Source organism: Aptenodytes patagonicus, chromosome 1 (genome assembly GCF_965638725.1).
Source record: "Aptenodytes patagonicus chromosome 1, bAptPat1.pri.cur, whole genome shotgun sequence".
NCBI lineage: Eukaryota > Metazoa > Chordata > Aves > Sphenisciformes > Spheniscidae > Aptenodytes > Aptenodytes patagonicus.
In genome coordinates this window covers 86,329,713-86,344,364 of record NC_134949.1, presented here as the reverse complement: position 1 = coordinate 86,344,364, position 14,652 = coordinate 86,329,713, and the positions used below count along the sequence as shown (strand labels likewise).

Genomic DNA, 14,652 nt, shown 5'->3' with positions numbered 1-14,652 from the left:
CATTCGGACAATGCCCTTAGCAATATGCTTTAACTTTTGGTGAGCCCTGAAGTGGTCAGGCAGTTGGACTAGATGATCGTTGTATGTCCCTTCCAACTGAAAATATTCCATTCTATTCTGTTCTGTTCTATGTTTCTTTTTTAACTTTCGTCTGTTAAGTTTCTTCCAAAACTTCTGAAATCCCAAGTCCCTGGCCAGTTAGAATTTATATAGTATAAAGTTGTACTATCCCCCTTTTTAGATCCTTACCACACCATTAGCAAGAACTTCTTATAGGCTGTTAGATCCAGAGTAATTTTCAGATCAACCAGTCCTGTAAGAGTGCTATGAGAACAATATATTGGGTACTTAAGCAAAACCAAAGTAAGAATTTGCCAGAAACAGGTGCCAACTAGAGGCTATAGCCAACAGAACTATTTTTCACTTGCTTCTCATTGTACTGCATTGCTTGTCATTGCTGGCCCCAATCACACCTTGCCACAGTGATGCATGAACTTGTCACCTCAAAATTAGACTGCTGTGACCTACATGGTGTGATGCCGTCCTACATGTTGTGATGCCGTCCACGCCCTGCATCTGGCAAGGAATGCTGAGGCTCATTTATGAGGTGGCATGGGGCCACTTGAGCACATCAGGCTCACATTTCAAGGATCTGTCCTTGTAAGTTTATTAAATTCAAGGTTCTGATTTTAATCATTACAGCCAAATTGCTTCAGAGAGAATTATCCAAGAGACTGAGCCCTGCTGACAACTGCTGATGTAACAACTTGGCCTTGGAGATAAATGAAAAGAAACTACCAAAAGGGGTTCTCAAAGACAGGTTCTTGATTTGGTTTGTTCATATCCACTGAGAGTTTAGCAGTCTAAATTCATTTGGACACAGAAAGACATTCTTTCTCACTCCTCCCAACCTTTCCCAAACTCTAGCAAGAGGATGGGTTGAAGATTAGGGCTGACTGACTTACAAACAGTCCTTTTTTATCTGCATTTCATTTGTCAATAAAGGACCTATACCACAAAATATGCTCTTACAGACAACCTTGCTGTTAAAAAAAAAAAAAACAACCAAAAAAACACCAAACAGAAAACAAACAAAACCTTTTTAACAAAAACCCTTTACCCATGAAGATATTCTGGCCATCTCACCTGACCACTGAAGCAACTGAGAGCACAAGATTTCACTTAGTAGTTCCTCTCCGACAACCATCACTTCTAGTTCAGTTTTTTGGAAAAGTGTTTTAGAAAGACTTGCCAATTTTGCTTTAGTTACTTTCAGTTAAGGATGTTCAAATCCATTTTGAACCAATAAAATCACCAGAAATTCATAAAATCACTAAAGGAATCATTAGCACATAAATCACACACTACCCATCCCTATAATCACATAACTATCTATGTATCTCTTGGTTTATACGTAAGAACATGATGGCCCCTTTCAACATAAAGTACAGTTTACTTCTCCAGTTAAAAAAGGGAGATACCACTGCCAATCCCGCTCTGTTCCTCTAAAAACATGTAATTTAAGTGTATTATCAAACTGCAATAACCTACCTCTTGAAATATCTTCAAATGCTTCTCCACTCAAAGCTTCTAAGACCATCTTTTTAGAAACCACTGAGAACTATTTTCATTATTAAAAAACTGAATTATTTTCTTCTCATCCAAAACATTTCCCACCATTTCCCTTCATTTTAAAACCTGCAGTTAAAAAAAATCCCAGCTATTTCTTAAAGTTTAAGCTATTTCCTACAACTAAGACGACATGCAGGTCAAATTTTAAGCAATCAAATAGATTTAGCAGGTTTAGCTTCATACAGAAGGAAGTAGCTATAGGATTACTTTAGGAACAGAGTCACCCAGTACAGATGTGCTGATCCACAGCATCCTATCTCACCGAGAAACAGGTAATACCTGAGTCGTTTAGACACCAGCATTGCTACTACTGATTTCCCACATTGTTACATATGGGAAATACACTAAGCAACCATAACAGAGTTCATCTGTGAAAACTTCATGCACTGTATGACTCATGTCAAAAAGCAGCCTTCTTGCAAACACATTTCTTTTGGGTTTTTTGTTTTGTTTTTTTTAATACGGTTTACAATCATTGTATATGACCCAGAATAAAAATCACTATGACACGGTTGGTTGTGGGAAGCTGTAACTAATCACAGGTCAAAGCTGATCGAAAATAAAATGCTTGTAGTTTTGCCTCATTCTTAGAGAATGACCTTATCGTGCAACAAATAAACCTATTGTGCACTGCTCCCTTTTCCCCAAAAAATCCTCTATAAAAATGAAATGTAATATTATGCCACTTGGCAATGTATCAGGGTTTATTGCCTGCAAAAGGACAGCTAAAGGCTGTACCAGATGCTTCTTTATCAGAAAACTAAGAGAAACTGGAGCAAGACAGAGGAGGCTTTTGTTATTGCTAATGCTTCCATGTTTGTTCTCAGGAGCTTGACACCCTTAGGGAGGAAGAGACCATTACATTAGTTCTTCACAGACTTAACTAACTTACAAGGGGAATTTAAGCTATTCGGATCACCAGCCAAACCAACACAGTGGTGCTGTTACAGAGAGCAGTCCAATTCATTTTATACTGAAAGAAGCACAGGGGCAAATAAGCAGTACCTAGTTGCTGCTGCAAAACTCTTCCACTGGGAGAGTGTTTCTCAACTCCCAGTCTTCCAGAGATAGTGGGATTATGGAGGAAAGTTCACATATTTCACTCCTATGACTTCCTCATACACAACCATGCCACACTGTACAACAGAGAAAAAATAGCTATTGCTCCGCTCTCCCCATCCCACCCAGACAGACTGCAGTGGAGTACAGGAAGATATCCGATGTCTTCCTCACACTGCACAGAGAAGAGATTCAAGGCAGAAGAGAACAAGACTCATGGCCTACCACAGGACTTTTTCACCAGCTTGATTTGTTTCACTCCTTCTGACTGCCCTGGTCTAGCCTACTTTATGCCACGTGGCACAGTGGTGCGCTGGTAAGCAAAGCTCAAACAAGATCAAAATAAAAGCCGATGGTATAGGAGAGGAAAATGGTAATGAATGGTAGCACAATTTTCTACGTCAAAAACATCAAAGCTTTATATTTTTGGAAAAGGACTGTTTCCTTTAAATTCTCACACACTAGAGGAAGCTGTAATGGACTACCAAAATCTAAATTTCTCTAAGAACTCTTCTCCTGAGAGCACAAAGTAACTGCTGCCAGGACATTGCATAACCAGGCAAAAAACAAAGCAAGCTACTAAAAGAGGCTAGTCTCCCAATCACTCATATTTTAAATAGGAAAGGAGCAAGGGGAAAATACCAAAGCAAAGCTTATTTATCTACTAGGACCTTTAAATATGAAACCTTAATATTAAAATATAGAAAGTGCCTACTACAAAGTGATTTCTTTTACAAGAGCCACAACTGAAGAAGGATGGCCTATTAAGCAGTCAAGCTCAAATGCAATCTACTCTCAAATATCATCAGAATAGTAGTCTCATTCCACCAGGTCTATTCCCTACATACAGCCACAGTTTCATCTATTAAAGATAATGATAAAAATAGCCAATGAAGGTTTATCGCTCCTTTTCGTCCTGTGAAGGCAATGCAGTTCAGAGAGAGGGAGCAGAAGTTTACCCTTGACTGTAAGTCATCAAAATCATTTACAGCTGGTTTAATTTCTGCACATCTACAAACAATGAGATCGCATAGTGACAATTCAGGGCATAATCACAACCCAACAATTAAGCCTCACAGGAAGAAAATTTGGCCCTCGGCAACTTCTCTTCTATTGGTTATAAATAAAGCCTACTATAATCTCTCAATTTGCAAGGCTGGCAGTTAGGAACAAAATAAAAATGCTACAGTTTTGCTCATTTTAATTGGTTGCTTCTTGTGATCCAGAACCAATAAGAGAAAGAAAAGTCCTCTACTACTGCATTTTTTTAGAATCACTTCTATGGAAATCCAGCTCTTACTAAAGTAGTACTGTGGCACTGTACAAAAAGCCAAGCAGACCTGCACTTTGCAGAACCCCATATGAAAAAATTAAGCAAGCATCAACCATTTTCAAAATCTGTCCTTTCAATCAGCACAGGCTGGTGAGAATGCTTATGTTATGTCCAAAACTGCCAAGGAAGTGTCAGAGATAATAGTCTCTGCAACATAAAAAGGAAATGATGGGAGAAACCAAGCAAAGGCACAAGAACTACAGCACTTTCAGGATATCACAACAAAAAGAGATAAAGCCATTCCATTCCCAGTGACTCCAGCTCAGGCCTTTTTCTCCTCAAACCTGAGAAAACTGCAATCCATAGTTTTGCATCAGTGTCAGCATCACAAGCCAAACCACACAGTCCACTGTCTGAAACCAGTCTTTTTTTTTTCTTTTTTCCCCAAAATAATAAGTTATACATTTTTTTCTCTTAATGCTTGTGCCTATAGCTTAGGTATTTTAATTATTCTCATCACCTCTGAAAGCTAAAGAAAAGCTTTTGATAAAAATAGACAAGATTTTCTTATAACTACACAATTCCAGAAGCTTAGCTTGAAAGAGATAACACTATGTCCTTACTGTCACTACAAAATTGCTAGGGTGTAATATGTCCCTAACAGAGGCACGGGTTACTTTTCAGATCACATAATTTGTAGAGAGAGAAACAAATCATCTGACACCAAGTCAAGGAAAAATCAGATTAATCTCTTACAAGAGACAAAGAGTTGCTTTCTTAAAGGCTTACTGATATTATTTTGTTACTGTTCCAAACACCATTCAGAGTTCAAGTGCAAATAAACATTTGATCACTCAGCTGCTGTTCAACACTTGCAGTAAGTGTAATGGATTCAAAACAGGAAAAGAGGAAAAAAAACACAAAAAGATACATAAGCAGCCAACTCACAAGACAGAATAGATTCTTACTTTACAGCCAGAGCAGATGAATATCACATCTCTGACAATACACCCTTGAAGCAACTTATAAAGAATACCATGTTTCACTATGTATTTCACCACACTTTCTTAATAAAAAATGAAATGTCTCCAATTTTAGGTTTAAGCCAAGAAGAACTCCTGTGGCAATTTTCACATGAGCTCTGAAAATAATAATTTTTAACTGTTTTGACCTTTCCTTTCTAAAGTCTTCGTATTGGATTATGTTTTCTGATTCCTGATAGGGTAGGATAACCTCTAGAAGGACAGGAGTTGCCATTTTGAAGCTCTGCTAGGGTAAAAAGACGACTTTGAAGCAAAGCATAGAATAAAGAAAGATCGACTAAAGTGTTCTGGAATTTAATTTAAAATTATGTATCAACAAAAACTAAAAAATTAATCGGAAGTGCTATAAAATAAACTTTTACTTTCTTGAGAAAAATTAACAGTAGAGATCTTTAATACATTCCCATCTCTGGCATCTCTCTCCTTGTTTCTGAAACAAGGTGGTTCAGAACACCCATCTAATCATACAGACAGCAATGTCTTCATAGCTACAAAAATGTGGAACTATTCTCCCTCCTTGACTGCTGATCAGTCTAACTGCATGATAGAGCTATAAAAGCACATAGAAAGCTAGAAAGTTAAAAGCAAGATTTTTAGGTTTTAAAAGGATAAAGAAATAAAGCAAATTAATTGCTAAAAATAAACATCCTATAATAGGCGGTTAACAAAACTCCTTTCTTCTGGTAAAAAAAAATAAAAGCTGTTCTCCTAAAGTTGGTTTTCTGAAAGAACTGGAATGTTTCAACTGCCCTCTAGTGTTAAAATTAATGCAAAGGGTAGCCAAGAGGAAGACTGAAAAGATACTTGAGTTAAGAAATTAATTATTATGGTGTCTTGTTAACCACTGTAAAGCTAAAAATTAAAAAGTAGATTTTTAGAAGAGCAGTGGGCCAATTTTGTCTTTAAAATGAAGGTTTTCAAACATCTTTGTAAGGTGCGATTCTGCCCCACAGCAGCTGGCTACATGAAATTATGGGAGGTTTTTTACTCAACTTCAGCCCTGTATTTCTATGAAAACTGAAAACAGTGCCCATGGAAAAGTTCTGCTTGATGCTAAAAAGGAAATTATTAGAATTTTAAAAGAGAAAAAAAATCAATCATCTATTTCCATAGCCCAAGCTGTAAGATAAGCATACATTAAAACTAAAGGAGAACTACTAGCTTTTATAATTCACTTTACGTAAAATAAGCTGTTTATATATAAGCACAGCTGGAAAATTCTCCTTTTCGTCCTCAGGCCCCACATATGAATTTTAACTTGAGTTTAACTAGCATGCAGAACAAGGAAAGCTCAGAGAGAAACCTTCTCTGAAGGGCATAAAGTCCTTTACCAGCAAATTAAATGAAATCCTGAGCACCAATAACAAAATAAAGAATAAAGTAAATATGCCAAAAAGTGAGACTTTCCTAAGAATATTAAGTACCGATAGAAGAAAGAGAAATGTTCAAGCAGATAAGCTCTCAAGATAAGCTATCTAATGGGCTAAAAGAGGAAAATACAGATCAAGGATTTAATGACTAGGAAAAAAAATCACCACCACATCTGGATTGCTACATCAAGTTCAGCCAGGGTTACTACTGAAGGAGTCAGGGCCCAGTCTAAAGCTGGATATAATGCACATAGTTCAATGGGAATCAGCAGATCCATTATTCATGATGGGTTTGTTGTATGAAATACAGAACTTTTACTCTGAGCCAGTGCTGACCAAGTTTGCTGCAGAACTAGTGACAGTGTAATTGCACCAGGACAGTGCTGTTCCTGATCTAATTAATCCCGCTGAGAGATACGGGTTATTAGCTTAGTTGTAACACTGTAAAAACACATCTACTCCGCTTTCAGGACTTAGATAATATCTCCACGTGATACTATAGGTGCACCACTTCAGTCAGCAATAGCTGAGGATTTTCTGAACACAGTGTCTGATATTACATGCGTACTACTGTCTTTGCAAGATCAGGGATTGTATTTACTATCGCCTACCAGCAGGCCTGTCACATCACTAAAGCCTGTGTTACACCTAGTCCAGGCCTGCAGTCTCAGGAAAGTCAGTAGACTGGTTTGGAACTACTCTTAAACTAAGGAAGGAGAGGCTGGCAGGTCTTTGATGGCAACCTCTTCAAAGCACAAGCACAGTCTGTTCTACTACTCAGGAAAATAAGTATACATATAGGAGACCGGCTTGGCTAAACAAATAACATAGGACTGAGCTCTAATGCAAACAAGATGTTCACAAAAGATAGAAATGAGGGCAGATTACAGAGGAGGAATACAGAAGCCCTGCCTGTGTAGAGTGCTGCTAGGAAAGCCAAAGCTCACCTAAATTTGAAACTGGCAAGGGACATCAAGGGCAACAAGAAAAGCTACATTAGCAGCAAAAGAGTAGATGAGGTAAACGTAGGCCTGCTGGGGGGCAGATAATATAGTGTCAGCAGATACAGATAAGGCTGAGGTTCTTAATGTCTTCTTTGCCTCAGCTTTCACAAGAAAGGTCTCAGGCCCATACGTCTAGAGACAGGGTTCAAGGAGTATAAGGACTATCAGTAGCAGAAGAGCATCAAGTCAAGCATCTCTTAAAAAATCTCAACCCACAGAAGTCCCTGAGACAAGATAGGATGCATTCTAGGGTGCTGAAAGAATCAGTCAATGTAATAGCAAGACTGCTCACTATCACGTTTGAAAGCTTGTAGAGACCATGGTAGGTCTCCTGCAAGTGGAGAAAGGCAAACATTTAACCTGTCTTCAAAGAGGGAGAAAGGACAATCCAGGCAACTACAGGCTCGTCAACCTCACTTTGGTATCTGGGAAAAATCACAGAATCACGGAGGTTGGAAGAGGGCTCTCGAGATCATCTAGTCCAGCCCCCTGCTCACGCAGGGTCAGCTACAACAGGTCGCCCAGGATTGTGTCCAGTTGGGTTTTAAGTATCTCCCAAGATGGTGACTCCGCAACCTCTCTGGGCAACCCATTCCAGTGTTTGACCATGCCCACAGTAAAAAAACCTTTTTTTTCTGGTGTTCAGATGGAATTACATGTTTTAATTTGTGTTCATTGCCTCATCCTGTCAGTGGGCAGTACTGAGAAGAGGCTGGCTCCCTCTTCTTCATTTTCCCCCATTCAGGTATTTATACACATTGATAAGATTTTTCCCCGTTGAGCCTTCTCTTCTCCAGGCTCTCCGCCTGGAGAACAGTCCCAGCTCTCTCCGCCTCTCCTCATATGAAAGATGCTCCAGTCCCTTAATCATTTTTGTGGACTTTTTCTGGACTAGCTCCAATAGTTCATACCTTTCCTTTGCTGAGGAGCCCACAGCCCAACTGGACACAGTACTTCAGATGTGGCTTACCAGGGCTGAGCAGAGAGGAAGGATCACCTTCCTCGACCTGCTGGAAATGCTCTTCCTAATGCAGTCCTGAATGCTGTTGGCTGCCTTTGCCACAAGGGTGCATTGCTAGCTTATGGTCAGCTTGTCATCAACCAGGACCTCAAGGTCCTTCTCTGCAGAGCTGCTTTCCAGATGGTCAGCCCACAGTGTGTACTGGTGCATGAAGCAGGTATTCTTGGAACACATTTCTGAGCATATGAAGATGTTGTTGGTAAGTTAGAACAGTCAACACAGATTTACCAGTGATAAATCATGCCTGACCAACTTGATTGCCTTATATGATAAAACAACTGAATTTGTGGACAATGGGAGAGCACTGGATATCATTTACCTCAGCAAGTCTTTTAACAGTCTCTCATACTACTCTTGTTATCCAAGTTATGACATTACAGTCTGGATGGGTGGACAACTAGATAGATAAAAAACTGGTTGGAAGGTTAGGCTCAAACAATAGTGGTTGAAGTGTCATACTCTACGCTGGAGGCCAGTAACAAGTAGAGTACCACATAGCTCTATCTTGAGGCTTGTCCTGTTTAACATCTTTGTCAATGACCTGCAGAAGGCAACACAGTACCATCTCATCAAGTTTGTAGATGACAGCAAACTAGGGGACGCAGTCAATATGCTCCAGGGCAGGGCTACCATTTTGAGGGACCTAGACAGGCCAGAGGAACAGGCCATCAGGAAAGGACTTCTGCTGAAAAGGATTTGTGGCTCCTGGTGGACACTAGGCTAAACAGGAGTCAGAATTACGCTGTGACAACAATGAAGGCTAAAAGCTCACTGGACTGTATCCAGAGGAGCATATACAGTGGATAATGGAAGTGATTATCCTCCTTTACTCAACACTGTACTAAATCCGGTTTTGGGCCCTCCAGTACAAGAAAGATGTCAATAAACTTGAGCGAGTCCCGCCAAAGGCCACCAAGATGCACAGGGAACTAGAGCAGTGGAGCTGTGAGGAAAAGCTGAGGAAACTGGGCTTGTTTAGCCTGTGAAGGCTTTGGGGGAACAGAATAGCAGACTTTCAATTCCTAAGAGAAGGTTACCGAGAACACAGAGCCAGGCTCTTTACCAAGGTATACGGCTGGAGAACAAGAGACAATAAATTGAAGTTGCCACAGGACATTAAAAAACCACTGCTATGAAGTACTGGAACAGGTGTCCGAGAGGTTGTGGAATCTACATCCATGTAGATTTTCATGACCCACCTGGAAAAAGTCTGAGCAACCTAGTCTGAAGTCAGCATTGATCTTGCTTTGAGGAGGAGCTGGGCTAGATGATCCCTGGAGGTCACTTCCAACCTGAATGATTCTGCAAGTGACCTCACCTTATAACCCTAACCACAAGGGAGTTAGGGGTATCATAGATCCAATACCCTCTCTGATAGTAACATCACAAACATCAATATTTATTTATTTATTTTTGGGTGCTCACCACTCTGAAGCAACTGCATTTATAAATGCTTTTAAAATGGTATTTGAAATGGCATTAACATCTGGCAAATGCCTATACCAGGGTTTCCTGGTCTGCATTCACAAGGAGTGCCACCATTTGTTTGTAGCATTGAGGAGTGTTTGGGCTGCTCACCCATAGCTTACATGCTTAGTTAGCAGCATTTGTTTCAAGAAAATTTAAATCAGTGTCCCCTCTCCCTCCATATGCTTCCTTCAGTACAAACATACTGATATGGATACAAAGATGCATAAGGTCGTATAGACACAAGGCTTTTAATTAGCCTGGAAGCAAGTCTTTGGAAAGTTTCCATGATGCAGATGGTCACCCTTGGCCTGTGTATCACCTCTATAGTGCCATTATCCTTACCGTATCTGCTCCATAAGAACCATCATTAGCATGAAGGCTGCCAGTTGTAGAATAGTGTCAAGTATCTGACCACAATAGTCAATGATGAGACCCACATTTAATGTCATTAATCTAGATTAAAACTTGATGTCAATCATGAGTAGACTTGCTGACACAAACTCTGAGAGCAGCAATAACCCAGCAGGGCCAAACCAAATCACTGCCTGGTATGCAGCGTCTGATGTAATACTTGGCTTCAAGTTGCTCCCATGACTCTCAGTTACACATACAGAAACAGTCATCCACATTACACAGCTACTTTTGTTCAGCAGTTTTGTGAAATCTGTCAAAAAATTCTATGCTGTTCACACCAGTATCAGCAGTAGGCATTACATCACAGTAAGCACCCTGGATCTCTGAAGCACAGTTAAATATTTAGGAGGACAAAAGATAAACACAGTTCTAAAACAGAGTATGATGTTTATAAACATTTCATAGGAATGTCGAAGTCTCTAAAGTAGAGGAGACCAGAGTTCATAATCAAGTACAAAAGTTTCAAAATCACTTTGCTCAGCTACATACTTTCATGGCACTGCTGCTGCTTTATGCACATTCTCAGCATGATAATATAATTCTGCTGCATGGGCATGCTCAGATACCACAACCAGCACACGTACCACCCTTTGGGAATCCCCGAGTTAGTACAGCACCTAATCTGGCATCCATCCACTTTTACAAAACAACTCATCTAACCCAAAGGCCATTTCCCATCATCTTTTTTGACTGTCCCACAGCTGTGGGCAGACTAATTCCCCAGGGGCCTGCAGCCTGTTTCCTTTCTCGCTTTTTCCTGACACTCCCATAATGCACTCCCATTGCATGACAGAAGTTACTGAAATGGGGAGAAAATGCCTCCATTTTTGCTGAATAATAAACATGCATCCAATCTCACGCAACAATCTTCCCGTCACATGGTGATGCACTCATGTGCCATGTTCTTACAGTACCAGAAGTTCACTGGTCCCTTGACAGGAAGTTTGTGGGCACCGTGGTCAGATCAGAGCAGACACACGATGATGCAGAGCCTGCTGGTGCTTCGCTTAAGAAAATATTAGATCATGTGCAGTCTTGAAACGCTGAGTGCTATACTCTCACAGGAAAGGACAAGAATCTCATAGCAGTCAGTAAAGAGAGAAATTGTTCCCACTTGAAAATGCCTAATTGACCTTAATAGGTGGAGAATAGACTTAAGAGCTGAAACCAAACATGTAATATCCCTCTCCAAGTAGGATTTCTTAAGTATTATATTTAGGTATTCATTATCTAACTGTATCCCCAAACTGTTTTAAATGCACTGAACTCACAGCCCCACCATCAACCTTGATGATAACTTCTATAATCTATGATAATGATATGCTGTATGAAAAGAAGTACACAATTTTCTTCCATTGTTTTTCCCATCTTTGAGTTTCAGTGAACCTCTCCTTCTTGTATGCGACAGAAAGCAATCAAAAGCTTTATTTTAAGAATCTTGGAAGACTACCAAATTAAAAGATAGGATGGCATGTATAATAATATTATATATTTTCAATTTTAAGTACTTACTTCATATGTTCGTTCTGAGTGGGTATCCATGGAATTATGATAACGCAAATAAAAGTGCATAAGGTGAATTAACAGATGTTATTCTGAAACAAGGGTACACAAATATATCTACAGCTTTCTGTAAATTGAATGCAGAGAACAAGAAGTGGACGAAGTCACTAAGCAGTTTCAGTATTTTGACCTATAAAAATATTGAAGATTAGTCTTTTTCTCTCTCTTTACGCACCTTCCCTTAAAAGAGAAAATTTCCATGCCCATACTACTTTATTTCTTTCCACATACTGCTACTATCTTCTCATTCATCTAAGGTTCATCAGCCTCATTTAATATATTTCAAATTGGGTAGCTGTGGATGCTATAACAAACAGGAATTTGTCTGAGCTTGGCTGGATTCCCTCAACTGCACCCTCATCCACCAGTTGTAGATGACTGGTACTAGCCAACTGTAAACCACTGTTCCTGAACAAATAACAATTGTCAAAAAAAAAAAAAAAACAAACCACAACATAGAGTTTAATCTGTGTATTGTTCTGTGCTGCTATCAAAGGAAGCACTCGCATGAAAATACAAAAGCAGGAAACATTAAAAAAGTACATTCCTTGGCACCAGCTCTTTGCCGGTTTAAGTCTTCATTGCATAGTGCATCATACCAATAAATAAAAGATGCACTGTGGGCAGCTTTAAAGCAAAAACAAACAAACCAAACCAAAACCCAAACCAAACAAACCACCACCCCCCCAAAAAAAAACCCAAACCAAACAACAAGCAGACTGAAGACTAAAGCAGCAAACATTTGTGACTTGTAAAAAATCTTAACAAAGGTCAATGTTGTCCCCGAGATTTTTATTTCAGCCATTAGCTTTGAAAGCCAGACAAATGTCAGTAAATGCCAAAGGTGATAAATAGTACTCTTATACAGACATACTCACTGGCTTTCCACAAATTCTCTCTTTTTTTTAATTAACAAGTTTATAATAATAAATTACAAGGAAAGATACCAGTTTTGCTAGCATACTAATTTTCTTATTCAAAACTGCAAAATATCAATATTCAATTCATTCTTGGAGTCCTCTTCCCATCTTGCATGTCTCTGGAATGACCCAAACAGCACCAAGTATCATAGGTGTGGCTGGACAAAGAGCACACTTGACAGTTTTTCTGTGTGAGGTCTCCCATATAAGAATCAGCTCTTAGCACATCTTTACTTTCTAGTAGATGAACAGAACTTAGAATCACAAGCCACAAGAAAAAAAACAGGTTTAATAATGCATATTTTAAGCAACGCTGCTCACAATGCTTTAAGTTTAAATTGTATAGCAACCATTAAAAAATTAACATCAAAATAGTGAACAAAACGTACACGTCACAACATGCAGCCTTCACTAACTGCTTCCGGACTGTTTCTATATTTGTTTTAATATGTACAAAGCATGTAAGAAAAGAGTAGAAAATGCTGTCAGAGAAGCATATAACACTTAAACATAAATTAGATACATAAACACTATGTAGGCTAAAAATAAATCCCTGGCGACAATATAAACTCTTAGACATCTTTTTAAAAGTATGCTTATAAAAAAGCAAATACATTTTAAAATCAAAACCACTTTAAAAAAAATGACATCTGAAACTACCTAGTTTTCTGTTTTCACCTTAAATTGCACAAACACTTTAAAAAGATTACAAAAATTAATATGACAGAAATATGTATGTCATGATACGAGTTTTGCCCAGTAACTGGTATTAACATACTTATTATTTTCAGCAGTTTTGTGTGACAAGTCCATCACCCTTCAGCTTGTTTAGGCTGAGAACAATCCAAAATAACTACAGTGTTAACACTGTGTGTGAATGCTCATGTCACAGACAGAGCCCCTGCAAAGTCTGATTGTGCTTTAAGCTTACATTCTACCCAAATTAAAACTAACTTTTCTGTAAGGACGAGTTTGTGCTTTTGCTCGTCTCTGGAACAGAAGGTAAAAATAAACACACAAAGGCAAACCAAATGCTAGCAACCTTGGGTTCAAATTTTATCCATCTTGCATAGCACCAAATAGGCCAGCTCAAAATGGTTGCTGCTTAACCTCCTCCTACTCCATGTGACAGACTTTTGTCAGTGGGTATGTCTTTCAGTTTCCATCTAACTTTATTGCCTGGCTTTGTACTGAACACACTATCAAAATTCAAATAGATTTTATCAACTGTCAATTCAATCAAATAATTGAATCAGGCAAGGGTCTGGGATTTGCTTGATGCAGCCCACTTAGAGAAGTTTCCTGGTGAGTTACTTTGGGGAATCTCTCCATGAGCCTCTGAAACTCACTACTGAGGGCAAATTAGAGGAAATAGAATAGGCTTCTCATCTCTCCCATTCTGAGCTCTATATAGCACTAGTGCATTTATGCCATGCTTTTCCCATTAATAGTACTGCTTTGTGTTCTCTGGCCTCAGATGTTGTGCACCAAATCCTAGCCAACTGACCATTTGTTTCTTAATACCCCATTTTCCTTCTTAAACATTCCTGCAGTGAGAACTTTAAAACAGGAAATATTCTACGATACTAGGTCAATTAATCTCCATGTCAGCCTGAGGGCAATATAGAGGCAGGCAGTGAAGGAATTGGCAGGATGGAAAAGACAAAACAGCTGAGCAGCATAGTTTAGTCAAGAACAGCACAGGGCTGAGTACGAGCTAACAGTCTCCCAGTACTGCAATGGTAGGAACACAAAGGGGACAAGTGATTAATTAGCTTGATAGAAGGGAAAGAACTAGGATTAATGGCTATTCTTGTTACCTACATATATCCCCAACTTTTTTCAAAAGCAGTGAACTGTCAGCCCAAGCAATGGGCTTGGCA

At 39.1% G+C, this 14,652-nt stretch overlaps 1 protein-coding gene across 3 annotated transcripts in view; it reads right to left on the bottom strand.

The window, feature by feature from the left end:
* TSPAN9 (tetraspanin 9) overlaps positions 1 to 14,652 on the bottom strand; it is a 198,554-nt gene that overhangs the window by 167,415 nt on the left and 16,487 nt on the right. The window lies entirely within an intron of this gene.